The sequence below is a fragment of the Schistocerca serialis genome, chromosome 5 (assembly GCF_023864345.2).
Source record: "Schistocerca serialis cubense isolate TAMUIC-IGC-003099 chromosome 5, iqSchSeri2.2, whole genome shotgun sequence".
Taxonomy (NCBI): Eukaryota; Metazoa; Arthropoda; class Insecta; order Orthoptera; family Acrididae; genus Schistocerca; species Schistocerca serialis.
The window spans coordinates 482,155,196-482,168,093 of record NC_064642.1 but is presented as its reverse complement, the minus strand read 5'-3'; the positions used below and the strand labels follow the sequence as shown (position 1 = coordinate 482,168,093).

General features: G+C 44.0%; 1 protein-coding gene across 4 annotated transcripts in view; it reads right to left on the bottom strand.

Annotated features, from left to right (window-relative positions):
- LOC126481251 (serine/threonine-protein kinase N) overlaps positions 1-12,898 on the bottom strand; it is a 335,672-nt gene that overhangs the window by 268,371 nt on the left and 54,403 nt on the right. The gene's annotated exons all lie outside the window — the stretch shown is intronic.

Sequence of the window (12,898 nt, the reverse complement as noted above, 5' to 3'; positions counted from 1 at the left end):
AACCATTACACAAAGCAAACGCTTAATAAATAATTTGAATCTAGTACGAAAATGGCAACAGTGAAAACATCAAAGACATGTCTTATGAACCATACGAAGAATGTTATCTAAACTGATGTCCAAATCAAAGCAACAAACTGATATTTTTCCAAGATTATACTATTTTGTGGCAAAATAAACGTAAACAGTTGATAGTAGAGCAGAAACAATGCAAAGAATAAAAAACGTAATCAACTGCAAAAAAACATAACGGTAGACATAAATGTTCCTCGTTTGTTTTTTTTTTTCAGCTTAACAGATTTGCACACACATTCCGACAAATGGGTAATATGCTCAGTATGGCGTGTGACCACCTCTGGCGCCAATATAGACCTGACAACGACGGGACATGCTGCGAACTATGCTAAGACAATTACGCCCATTCTACCTGCTGAGCTGCTCAGAAGTCTTGGAGAGTGGTTGGTGGATGCTGACGGGATACAACCCGTCTCCCGAGTGCATCCCAGACATGCTCTATGGGAGTCAAATCGGGTGAATGAGCAGGCCACGCTATGCGTGCAATATCTTCCGTTTCCCAGAAAACAACAACCACCCGTGCTCTGTGAGGTCGAGCATTATCGTCCATCAATTGATTACGAAGTCTGGGCCCACAGCACTTCGCAACAATCGCGCATGAAATCCTAAGATCTCCCTCACGGTACCTGACAGCACTTAAACACTGCTGATTCGCCCGTAAAATTTCGAGTGGTCAACATAATCCCTGCCCACACCATTAGGGATCCTCCTCTACATCGGTCTCTTTCCACAATATTTGCGTCCCGAAATCGTGTTCCACGTGCCCTCCAGATGCGAATCCTTCGAGAATCACTCTCCATATCAAATCAGGACTAATCTGTGAAAAGAACATTGGTCCACCGTTCGATAATCCAGGTGACATGTTGATGGCTCCACTGTAGGCATTCCCTTCTGTGAAAACACGCCAGAGGTAAACCGACAAAGGTCTCCTTAAAAAAAAAAAAAAAAGGAGCCACTCTGCTGAAGCCTTCTGTACACCGCTTGCCTCGGTACAACACGTCCAGGGGTGCTGCGAGGTCAGATGCCAGTTGCAGTCCCATTAACAAGGCGGTACCGTCGTGCCCTTGCAGCCAAATAACGGCCCACTCTGTCTGATGTCACACGTGGTCGGCCCTGTCCTGGTCTCCGGGAAACAGTTTCGGTCTCTATAAACTGTCACCTCATACAAGAAACAACAGAGCGATTCACATTATGCCATCAGTCCACATCAGTTTGGGGTTCTCCTGCTTCCATTCTTCCTAGGGCCATTCACAGCAAAGTACCTGTAGGCGTCTTCTCTGTGGCATACTGCACCGTCTGTGACTGTGTACGCAGCGATTGTGGATGTGGAACTATGCTGCAAATGCTACCCCCGCTTGATAGCTGCTCTGGCGCCATTGTTGGCGTGGTTGTCCGTTGATCGGAATGCCATCTTCCGTCCAGAACACGACCGTAACGGGAGCTGATGACAGTTCGTATAATTATATAGTGAATTAGACACAGGATGGGGAAATAGCAGTTTGTTGCTTTAATTTTAGACACCAGTGTATTATCAACAAGCTATTTCGCTCAAAACCAGACATTCGAGAACGTTTTCGTTCCGCGGTAAACATACAGAGTGAATCAGAAATCACCAAAAAACTTTCAGAGGTGGTAGTATGTCTAGTAAACGTAGGTTCTAAAATGCATACCTTAGGATCTGGGAGGACTAGTTCATCTTCAATACCGTCAAACGCATCTCTTCTTCTGCAAGGTCTTTGATTTCCATTATTTGGAAGGAGGTAGTATGCACCAAACCAAGAAAAAAAGTATCCAGTAAACATGGGCACTTGTTAATTACAAGAGATGTGTTTCGCAGTAGCTAAGATGAACCAGTGCTAATATCTCTTAACGTCTGCACTCTAGAACCCATGTTTACTACACTATTTTTCTTATTTTGGTTCATCCTGCAGTTAGCACTCTATTCGATTTCTGGGTAAAATGCTACAAAGCTAACTACAAAATACATTCAAAGACTGTTTGTTGAGCGTGTCGTTACTGTGAATATTTTAAGTACACCCCAAGATTTAAAAAAAAAATCGACGCACCGCATAGGAATTATCAAAGTGGAGCAGAAGTAGGTAGATGCGATATACATCTACAAAGAAATTATTACAATTTCAGAACAAAATTGGATGATTTATTCAAGAAAAAAAGTTTTACGAATCCCACTGCTGTCCGGGCCGTCTCCAGATAAGTCTTCCCTGGTCATCGGGGCTCAGTTCGAAGCGGGACTCATAACTGGCGACAGTTCTACCACAGTCAATGAGATACCAGGTCTAAGACGCGTCCGAAGAAGCCCCGTAAAGTGGCGAGACACCAACCTCACTATCGCACGCCACACGGTCCGATAATCAGGAGTGACTGTCTGGGACGCCATTTCATTCCATAGCAGGGCCCCTTTGGTTGTCATCCGCGACACAGCACGATATGCTCTACGCCACGTTTTGTTGCCCCTCATGACAAGCCATCCTTAGCTTACATTTCACACGGCGAGAGCTTCCACTGCCTGTCTTCGTGCTTGCCAAACCCCACCTTAGCCAGCAAGATCGCCGGATCTGTTCCCAGTTGTGAACACTTAGAGTGTTATGGGTAGGATCCTACAACCAGCTGCGGATGTTGTTGATCTAACGCGCCGACTGGACAGAATGTGGCACGATATCTCTAAGAAGTACATCCAATAACTCTATCAATCAATGGCAAGCCCAATAACTGCTTGCATAAAGGCTAGACGTGGACCAACACGTTACTGACTTGCTCAATTTGTTATATCTCTTTCTCTGGAATAAATAATCCACATTTTTCTGAAATTGTAATCATTTGTTTGTCGGTACACGTACATCACATCTACCGAATTCGGCCCCATTCGGATAATTTCTACGTAGTGCGTCTATTGTTCACCGACGAAGAACTATGATTCAAAGAGGGGTAAGTTGAATGACAAAAATCCTTTGAATATTGATTCCACTTTACATGGTTCTTTTTACTGTTTCACAACTAATTTTCAAATGTGTTATAATAAAACTTTCACTGAAAACCCTAACTTTAATATGAATACAATAATTGTTAATTCAGGTTAATCTACACCCTAGGTGAAAACATTAAAAACAGTTTGAACATAAACATGAATTTAGTTTCGTTTCATTTTTTTTTCAAGTAACAGATTAAATTACATTTATCTGCTGACAGGCGTGAGTGCAATAACGATATGCAGTGTATTACAGAAAGATGCAACTTTGCGTAGCGATAATTGTGGCTTTTGACTGCTGGATTACAAAATACGAATTCTTCGTGGCGGCAGTTGGTCACTCAGAAGAAGATCTGTGACAATGACAGCATATCTCATATGAAAATATAGTATGAAAGAGATTATGACACAGACTCTGTGATTAACTCGGCACACGTCATTTCGTCATACGGAAATATTAAACAGCTTTTCTGAAAAGAAAATGTGTCGTTATTGTGTATGAGCTCTATAGCTAGAAGCGTTAACATTTATTTGATGAATGCAAACTGAGTAAGAAAACTGCATTGAAACGATTAAGCTGGCTGTGTGGCCTACAGCCAAACAAATAAAAAGCTTCGCCAATGTATGCTAACTGAGTAAGTTACTGGGCCAGAAAAGCACTACGATGTAATTACCCTGGTATCGGAATTTATACGTGAACTGCATCAGCGTGATGAAATGAGGCGTAACACTCCACATACACGAAAGCTTTGGGTACCTATTTCAGCTTGTAGCACACACGTTCTCACAAGGTTCACCACACAGTCAACTGTGTTAACCCAGAGATATTACGAGTTGAAAATCATTTAATCAATATATTCTCACGCCAAATACGTTATTACAATCCTGCATCCGACAGACAATTACTTCTTTTCAGCATTCTCTGGCTCATCTGCCAACATTTGTGCATCTTACTTGGTACAAAATACCACTTGTCACTCAGCTTCACAGGAGTGTAAGATGCATGTGTTCTCTTGGCGACCCCGACTCCTTCCTCTGCGTTCTTACGTTCATTGTGGAGGTTAACTGGCCCACTGTGCCGCGACAATTGCTGTGCTCTTTTCTCCAGCGTCGTCTTCTCCTTCTGGCGTCTCTGGTCTGTAGGGCACCACCGTTACTTCGTTATAAAGTTCCTAAAGTGCCAACAGTCCGTTCTCGACACACGTCCCCGTCCGAGTCTAGAGCATCCTGCTAACTGAGAAGCTTGCCGCTATTACTCACCTGTATCCGTTACCTTGTCGTATTTGCATTCAGTTCAATAAGCATTTTATAGTATTGCTCGCTGCTTTGAATTCCGGTACAGTTGCAATGTGTGTTCGTATATTTATACTAACTGCAAATGGTGTGTCGTGGCGGAATCTATGATGTTCGGAGCTGACTGATCCCACGGTAGTACTGCTAAAATGACTGAGCAGCATTATGTGCAATGGAGGTACCGTGATTAAACGTACAAATTTTGTTAAGCAGGTCGATCGTCAGATAAAAATATCATGCAGGTCATACAATTAACGGAACCAACCGATTCAGGATACAATATCTCGCTTACAGATATTATGACATATTACCTTCTGAGCGCTGCTTAGAAAATAGCTTAGGCCGTTTTGTTAAGCATTAGGGAAAACAAAACGAAATTACAACAAAAATCTGAACTGACCTCTTATTACTGGTTGGCATTCAGAAGCCCTATGACGAACTCACAAACTCTACATGGTATCTGTAAAAAGAATGGGGTTGGGGGGGGGGGTCTGCTCCCCCCCCCCCCCCCCCCCACTCAACAGTTACACGCCCAGGAGATTTCTAGTGTATGCCGAAGGCAATTCCGGCAGAAAAGCAAATTATGGCACGACGAAAGAAGACCACAAGTAATCTGAAACTTGTAGGAAGCTACTATCAAGGTATGACACGGAAATCACTAGAATTACAGAGCGATAGGGCCTCGATTGAACAATCACTTCGGAACGCCCGTGTTTACGTAGTATCTTAAGCTATCATCAACCCGAAGGTCGGTTTGAACACCACAGTACTTTACTAGCCATGATCGCGTTAGAGGTGGTACCGTTGCCTTTGAACTGACTTACAAAGCCAGTTATAGGCGGATCTACAGTTTAACAGGGAATCCCAGCCACTGTGCAATTCGATGTTTTTCATACTATTAAATATTCCTAGAGGTGAAAGAAATCATAAGTGACAGACTAAAATAACAGGAATGATCAGCGATCGAATCGGTGGCCTTTGCATTTTCCTGGTCTGCCACTTTACCAAGGAGACACACTATCTGAAAGAGTTAAATACGTGTTTAAATCTTTCTGTCCTTTATCTCTTCTCGTTTTTGTTCTATGGCAGAAGGAAAAACCGCTAAAAGATTCGTGGGTCTCAGTTTTTCCCTCGGAATAAAATAGATATTTTTAAATGATGTGCGTCGCTGGCTGTCAGTGATAAACGTTGTCAGAGAGATCACTACGCCTTGTCGACGTCTAAGCTCGACACATGAACACCAATAAATGATCATCCACCAAGAATAGGCGCCTACACATAAGCACTCCTCGAAGTTTATGACAAGCCACTCAGATCCGCGTGCAAGAATGCCCGTGTGAACGCAGTGTCATTCAAGGCGCAGGTGTGCGGTTCAACCGCCCTGGCGTCAGTGGCGATTAGTGTGTGGCGTTCTGGTGAATGCTGTTGCTCGCTCTGTCGCAGATGCTTTAACTGCCTACAGAACACGACGCGATTCTTCTGCGCTCTTTCGCAGATTCTTGTCACTAACCTACAGTGCGCAACGAAATCATGGCGGAATTCCGTTGGTGAACCAGAGGTTTTTTTGGCGGAAAAGTATTCATACACTGTTGTTCATGTAGAATAACTTTATTTACCAAAACTGAAGATCACAACCAAAGACATTATTTGGTGAACTAAAAGTAATGGGGTTTCCTTCCTGAACTTTACATATAAAAGGATTAACTAAATTAACCTTCTGCAAAAAGTAAATATAAATTCTGCACCAGCTGTCTTCACACATCAGTCTCTGTGGTAATATTTTGCCATTCTTGTTGCAGACATTACTTCGTATTTCACGTTTTCTGACCAATCTTTCCAGCATAGTCCAAAGATGTTCATTTGGAGGTCTGCGCTCTGCGGAGTATAAATGTAGATGTAGATGTAGGAGAGTAAATATACGGGCTGTCACATTAATGTTCGGCGACAACGTGCAATACCCACTCACAGACGGCAGGTGGCAGCACTAGCAGTGGAGGTTACACAAAGCGTGCCGGGGACACGCGAAAAACAGAGCCGTCGTTGCCATAATGCGCAACCGGAGCGATTTATCTGACGTCAAAAGTGCATGATCATCGGCTTTCAGGCCAAGGGTGGAAGCATTTCATAAATTGCTATGTTTGTAAACTATTCGCATGCCGTCGTGATTAAAGCATACCGTGCTTGGCAAAATGACGCTGTCGAGGCAACTGACCAAGGGGCTACCAACAGTGTCTCCTCAACAACCGTTCAGTGAATGTCGCTGCGTACGGGCCTCCTCAGCAGACGCCCGGCTCATGCACCCATGCTGACTGCCGTTCATCGGCGACGAAGACTGGAATTTGCACGTCACTGCTGCAACTAGACGTCCACTGAGTGGCGATAGGTAATCTTATTAAATGAATCGGTGACACAATTTATGCTCCATCGGACTGATGACCACTGGCGTGTAACAATAGTCGGAAGGGCCCAGGCCGGAAGAGGGATCGTTATGGCCCGGGAATGTTTTTGTGCAATTCCCTGCGTGATCTAGTCAATCTGGAAGGTACAATGGACCAACACAAGCTCGCATCTATTCTTGAGGTCCACGTACAGCCCTATTTGCAGCTTCTTTTTCCTCGGCACGGTGGTATCTACCAGCAGGGCAATGCAACCGTCACACAGCTTGCAGTGTACGTAAGTCGTTGGAGGAGCAACCAGGTGAGTTTACCGTACGTACTGCCCCGGCCACCAAATTCCCCGGATTGAAACACAACCGAGAAAGCGTGGGATCACCTCGATCCGGCTGTTCGCACCATAGATCCTCAACTGAGAAACTCAGCGCAGCTGGCCACGGCACTTCAGTCGAAATGGCTCCGCATCCCTGTCGGTACCTTGTAGAACTTCACCGACTCTCTTACCGCATGTCTCGCAGCAGTCCGCGTTGCAAAAGCTGTTATTCAGGCGCCGGCCGGAGTGGCCGAGCGGTTCTAGGCGCTTCACTCTGGAACCGCGCGACCACTACGGTCGCAGGTTCGAATCCTGCCTCGGGCATGGGCGTGTGTGATGTACTTAGGTTAGTTAGGTTTAAGTAGTTCTAAGTTCTAGGGGACTGATGACCTCAGAAGTTAAGTCCCATAGTGCTCAGAGCCATTTGAACCATTTTGTTATTCAGGCTTTTGACAGGTGGTCATATCAATGTGACTGGATAGTGTACAATTATATCAACATGTCTGACAATGTAACCAATTCAACTACCACCGTAACAGATGTCACATTACACACAACCAAAGCGAAAATAAAATCTCAATCTACAGACTTAATAGATGGAGACTAGCAATGTCATGTGGAGAATCCCAAAGGATATTACCACCAAATAAAATGGATATTCTAAAAGACCCTTCTTCTCCGAGCAATCTACGAAAAATTCATGTCTGTCAGAATACATTAACAATCCAGTTATGCAAATGAACTAGCCACAGAAATCCGGGCACGGGTAAGTCATCGTGCGATGCTGAAAACTCAACTGGTCGCTAGAGTTGAAGAACTGGAAAATAAAATGCAGAATAAGGATCCAATAAGGATCAGGCGATATAAAACACCATGAAAAAAATAATATGCACACAGATCCAAAGCATGCCTTGCTTAATCCCCTACAATAACAATGACAAGAAATAACATACGCAATATGTTCTCTGCCACAAAAATTAATGATACCAGCAAGAATGACATACAGTGATGTGATAAATGTCATGGAATACCTCCTAGCATCATGCTGGACCACCCCCTCCCCGGCGTATTGCAGCAACTCGACGTAGCATGGTCTCAACAAGTCGCTGGAAGACCCCTGAAGAAATACTGAGCCGTACTGCCTCTATGGAGTCCATAATTGTGAAAGTGTTGCCGGTGCGGAATGTTGTGCCCGAACTCACCTCTCGATTATGTCCCATGAATGATCGATGGGATTCATTTCGGGCGATCTGGGTGGCCAAATCATTCGATCGAATTGTCCGGAACGTTCTTCAAACCAATCGTCAACACATGTAGCCCAGTGACACGAGATTGTTGTTCGGGAACATCAAGTCCATGTATGGCTGCAAGTAGTCTTCAAGTAGTCCGACATAACCATTTCTAGTCAATGATCACTTCAGTTGGTCCAGAGGGTCCAGTCCATTCCATGTAAACACAGCCCACACCATTATGCAGCCACCGCCAGCTTTCACAGTGCCCTGTTGACATCTTGGGTCCGTGGCTTCATGGGGTCTGCGCCACTCTCGAACCCTATCATCGCCTCTTACCAACTGGAATCGGGAGTCATCTAACCATGCCACGGTTTTTCATTTGTCTAAGATCCAACCGATATGAACAAGAGCCCAGGAGAGGCGCTGCAGGCCATATCGTGCTGTTAGCAAAGGCACTCGCGCCGGTGGTCTGTTGCCCTAGCCCATTAACGACAAATTTCGCCGCACTCTCCTGACGGATACGTTCGTCGTACGTCCCTCATTTCTGCTGTCTGTACAATGAGGTGACAGAAGTCATGGGATAGCGATATGCACAATCACAGATGGCGGTAGTATCGCGTACACAAGGTACAAAAGGGTGGTGCATTGGCAGAGTTGTACTCAGGTGATTCAGGTGAAAAAGTTTCCGACGTGATTACGACAGCACGACGGGAATTAACAGACTTTGCAGGCGGGATGGTAGTTGGAGCTAGATCCATCGGGCATTCTGTTTCTGAAATCGTTAAAGGAACTCAATATTCCGAGGACCCACAGTGTCGAGAAACGAGAATACAAAATTTCAATATTACCTCTCAAGCAGCAACATTGCATGAAATAACCATAGAAATCAATGTGGAATGGACTATGCCAAGAGACGACCGACCTGAGTGTCTTTACTAACAGTACATCGCCTGCAGTGCCTCTCCTGGGTTTGCGACCATATCAGTTGGACCAAACACGACTGGAAAACCGTGGCCCGGTCAGACGAGTCCCGATTTCAGTTCAAAAAATGGCTCTGAGCACTATGGGACTTAACATCTGTGGTCATCAGTCCCATAGAACTTAGAACTACTTAAACCTAACTAACCTAAGGACATCATACACATCCATGCCCGAGGCAGGATTCGAACCTGCGACCGTAGCGGTCACGCGGTTCCAGACTGAAGCGCCTAAACCGCACGGCCACACCGGCCGGCCGATTTCAGTTGGTAAGAGGTAGTGACAGGGTTCGATTGTGGCGCAGATCCCACGAAGCGTTGGATCTAAGTTGTCAACAACGCACTGTGCAAACTGTTGGTGACTCCATAATGGTATGGGCTGTGTTTACATGGAATGGACCGGGCTTCTGGTTCAACTGAACCGAACGTTGACTGTAAATGGTTATGTTCGTACACTTGGTGACTTTTTGCAGCCATTTATGGACTTCATGTTCCCAGACAACGATAGAATTTTTATGCATGACAGTGTGCCATGTCACCGAGCCACAACTGTTTGTGATAAGCCGCAGGGAGTGGCCTCGCGGTTTGAGGCACCATGTCACGGACTGCGCGGTCCCTCCCGCCGGAGGTCCGAGTCCTCCCTCGGGCATGGGTGTGTGTTTTGTTCTTAGCATAAGTTAGTTTATGCAGTGTGTAAGTCTAGAGACCGATGACCTCAGCAGTTTGGTCCATTAGGAATTCACACACATTTGAACATTTTTGTTCGTGATTGGTTTGACGAACATTCTGGCCAATTCGAGCGAATTATTTGGCCACTCAGATCACCGGACATGAAAAGGGGCATTTAATCACCTTTCCTTCAACTGGAGCAGAAGAGATTAATACTGAACACCGATATTAAAGAATTATGTGAATTGCCAGGTATAGTCTACACAAAAAGAACAGAGTCTCCAGTTCAGAGGTCGGCAACTGGCGGACCGCGATCCAGATCCGGACCGCAGAAGGTAGAAAACTAGCCCGCCAAAAATATTTTAAAGAATAAATTACGCACTCAAATTATTTAGAAAATATTTTTCTGTAGATAACAAATCGTTTGGGCGCCACCCTTATAATTTTTTCTAGTAGAGTACAATTAATTGCTGAATAATTAGAAGTCTTAATGGTTAATTATAGGTAGATTAAGCAAATAACTGCTGTGCTGTGAAGCGAAGGACAGTGCGCCGAAGAGAAGAGCGGGGCGGAAGGGAGCAAGCTGGCTCGCCGGCCGGCGCAGCGTGTTGTGTCGATCCACATAGAAGCTCAGTACGCATGAGTGCAACCCCGGAATTCTATTTAATGCAGAAAGAAATTTTGTAAATAGATTTCAGGCTCTGGCAACCTCTCTAACTCCTGTTAAATCGGCGAAGGAATATTCATTTAAACACCATTTTTTGTGCTCGTAACTCGAATGATAACTGCTTTGTGTGCTACTTTATGAAACTTCGGGGAGTTCAGTCGGCGGCGGCGATTTTTGATAACGAAGCGCCTCCTCTATCAGAGCGGCTCCTTTGGTGTGCAGCAGCATACATTTTGATACGGAAGTATCTCCTTTGCGGTGCATCGGGACGTGCTGTGTGCCGGGCGCTGGTATTTTTTACAGGGAGGGAATCAAAAATTGTATCGCCAGTTCGTCAGTAATTTCTACGATCTCGTACAGAGCGTTTCTTTATTACCGAGGCTTATAAAGTTTCTTTCGTATCGATATGGATCCTAAAAAACGTAAAGCTGATAGTGAAAATACTATTTTTTTTTTTTTACTGAGTGGACTGAACAATCTCGTTTTACGTTGCCTGGTAGGCCTGGAGCTGTTCCAGTTTGCCTCTTGTGCAACGGAACCGTCACTCTTAATGTGCCAATTTGAAGCGACACTACGGAACAACTCATCAGCAGTTCCAAAAAAATTTTCGTCTGGGTAGTGAAGCTAGTCAAGAAAAGCTCCAGACATATCTACCTTCTTACAAAAAAAGCAAAGCCTTCCTTAAAAAAACACCAGAAACCATTTTCAGGCTCTGCAATAGCGAAAAAATGTATGTTGGAAGAGGCCGTGGCACATTTTGAAGAGAAGAAGGATGTTGTTGCCGCAATTAAAGGTATCCATTGTCGGCAAGAAACAATACAAGAAGAACCTAAATTTTGGCTACTTATAATAAAAGTAGTTTGTTCGAACTTCCGCAAAAGGCGCCTTGCTACACTATAGCACTAGATGAATCATGCGACGTTGATGAGATACAAATGTCCATTTTCGTGCGTTTTTTTTTTTTTTTTTTATACTGAAAATAAAGACTTTAGGGAAGAATTACTAACAGTATTGCCGTTGAAAGGCAAAGCTCGCGGAGAAGACTTAAGTCTTACGATGAGTTCATGACAAAGTCAAACATCAGTTATCACAAAATGACGTTCTAACGTTTTTGACGACTAAAAGTGTGTGAAGTGTTATGTGCGAACTTCCCACTTCTCTTATACGAGTCGATTTACTTGGTGTATACAGATGATCTTCTTCTCTGGATAGCCTAAACTACTTCTCCGAAGAATGATGTTAGTTACAGAAACCTTAAAGACCCTCTCATCATCACTTGCGAAATAATTCGGTACTCGAAGAATACTTTTCAATAACTATTGGTATATTTGAGCTACATAAGAACAAAATTCACATTTCGCACATAAACATTTAACTTCTCGTAAGTAACTCGTATCGTCTCACATTAAAAACAGATTTTAGTCCCTATAGACAACAGCTTAACAACCATGTCTACTACAAACATATCGTAAAATATGTCTTGCCTCCAGCAAGTCCAAGACAAGAGTTTTTTCACAATTCAAAATATCAATTGTTCTTTTGTCACTAGCAATAGTCACAATTACAAACACAACAGAATAACACGTATGTTCCTTGGCTCTTCCGTGTGCTTTCACTATGACTTCCATGGATAGCCCGACAAGTATTTGTCGGTGCCGATCAACCACTGCGTCGACCTTTTGGTCGCGACCGATTTCACATCTGCACACACACAGACAGATGACGCGCAGTAGGTAGGGTTCCTTTCTCCCTCTCATATCTAAAATATCGGTGTGTTCGAGGCGGTGGAAGGCTGAGTGGTTCTAGAATTTATGTGGAAATTCTCGAAACACTACAATGTCTCTTTCAATCGACGGGTCTCCAGCGATGATCGGCGAAGAAAATGGACTAGCAAAGAGAATCAAAGATAAGAATGCTGAGCCACGCTATTGTATCAGTGCAGAATTCACCAGACAACCCTTTGCAGAAAACTTATTGTGACTCTGAAAGACGTAATGGACAGATTGATCAAGGTGATTAATTTTTTGAGGTCTCGTTTTGTTCTTCAGCAAAGACAGTTCAAAGAGAGTCTTTCTGAGTGTGAATCGGCGCATTCTGACATACTGCAGTGAAACAATTATCGTTGGATAAGTAAAGATCGAGTGATTGACATTTTTGGCAAATAAAAGAAGAATCCTACTTAGAAAACTTGGAATCACAAGACGCAAGAAACCACTTGGAATTCTAACCAATGAGCGCAGTATGCTAGATGTGGCTTTCTTGGAAAACAGCCTGAAACATTTAAAGAGCTCAA